This window comes from Nomascus leucogenys, chromosome 4 (assembly GCF_006542625.1).
Source record: "Nomascus leucogenys isolate Asia chromosome 4, Asia_NLE_v1, whole genome shotgun sequence".
Lineage (NCBI taxonomy): Eukaryota > Metazoa > Chordata > Mammalia > Primates > Hylobatidae > Nomascus > Nomascus leucogenys.
In genome coordinates this window covers 133,309,202-133,311,085 of record NC_044384.1, presented here as the reverse complement: position 1 = coordinate 133,311,085, position 1,884 = coordinate 133,309,202, and the positions used below count along the sequence as shown (strand labels likewise).

Below are 1,884 nucleotides of genomic sequence, written 5' to 3'. Positions count from 1 at the left end.
TAATCACTAGGGCTACTGAGCACTTAAAATGTGGCTAATACAACCCAGGAACTGAGTACTTAATTAATTCAATTTATTAAGTGATTATTTATTTATTTTGAGATGGAGTTTTGCTCTCTTGCAGTGGTGTGATCTTAGCTCACTGCAGCCTCTGCCTGTCAGGTTTGTGATTCTCCTGCCTCAGCCCCCCAAGTAGCTGGGATTACAGGCGGCTGCCACCACACCCGGCTGATTTTTGTATTTTTAGTGGAGACGGGTTTCACCATGTTGGCCAGGCTGGTCTCAAACTCCCAACTTCAAGTTGATCTGCCTGCCTTGGCCTCCCAAAGTGTTGGGATTACAGGCATGAGCCACCGTGCCTGGCCAATTTTATTTAATTTAAATAGCCACTGATGGCTGCTGGCTACCAAAATGAAGACCAGTTTCATGCAATGGGCATGTTTAGATTCAAAACATCCCCCTTGTCTGTGCTCACCATTTCTTTGTAAAATCATCTTCCTTCTTAAGTTTCATTTTCTTAAGAGATAGGATGACATGAAGGGATTTTTCAGCAAGCAAAAATAATTAACAACTGACACTCAAAGTGAAAAATACTTACAGGGGTGTTGAATTCTAGACTTCTAGTTTCCTCAGCAATTTTCATTTTTCCAGCTTTCATTGTTGCTGTTGAGAAATCAGCTGTCAATCTGTCTTCCTTCTCAGGGCACCTGTTTTTCTTCTCTGGCTAAGGATTGTAAGATTATTGGATCCTGTTTTTATGTTCTACAGTGACGTGTAGATACCCCAGGGTGTGTGTTTAAAACTTACTTGGAAGTTGTTGGAAGCTGTGTCACTTTCATTCCTCCAGCAAACAGATTCAGAGACTAAGAGACTAGTGTAAAAGGGCTATCAAGCGCTAACACCTGCGAAAGACAAGGGCCAGAAGCAGAATGGTACTGGGAGAGCCTCATACCATGATGCAGAGTGGACAGTCTCAAATAACTCACGGGGAACCGTGGATCAGTCTGCCTATTAAAGGAGTGCTTAGTCACTGGGGGGAGGCCACCCACAGAGTGCATGTCCTTAGCTCAATGGCTGAAGCAGATGCAGAAGGCAATGATCTGGACTGTCAACAATCTACACTCCTTGCAGCTGAATGGCCAGTTATTTCTCAAAAAAGATCAAGAGGTGCACCTCCATGGCTGCCACAGGTTTCCCAAATCTCAAGACTGTTGTTCTCTTTCACCAAGCCGGGAAAATCTCAGCCCAGTCATCTCTTCATTTCCCACCAACCCAGTCATTCGTTAAAAAAATAAATTCTATCAAGCATTTTCAGTTCAGCCACATCAGAGAGGCTTCTGAGAACATCTAGCATGCCACATTGCCAATTAGAAGTCTGTTTTAAATTGTGTACCCTGGGAAAATTACCCATTTTATTAAATATTTAAGGAGTGAGGGGACTCATGTCTGAATAGCTGCTCAATAAGTGTGATTTCCTCACTCCAAGACACTTCGAAAACACCAGCCACACTGGATCACTTCTGCAACAAAGCACTCACCTGGGACAGAAGCCATCTGACATCTGCTGTCTGTCCTCACCCCTACCCCTCTCATTAGGTAACACCAAACTTCCCTCTGCCCCCACTCAGCTCCACCCTCTGTCAGGAAACTTTTCCTTCCTGACTCCAGGAGGGTAGTGAGGCATGTCAGTCGCTGCCCCACAATTGGAGCCAGCAAATGGTTCAGAGATGGCCATGTGGCCCAACTTACATCCATGATCTGGAAAGGTACAGACAGCTCCCTTCCACCCTTTGAATTTTGAGCTGCGGAACGCTGCCCCGGGCTACTAAGGAAGAGAAAAGAATGAGACTCAAACAGGCAGAAGCCAAGAGTAGAGAAGGCCAT

The 1,884-nt window shown here is 45.0% G+C and overlaps 1 pseudogene; it reads right to left on the bottom strand.

The window, feature by feature from the left end:
• Positions 1-1,884, bottom strand: part of LOC100584209 — a 3,268-nt pseudogene extending 1,384 nt beyond the window's left edge.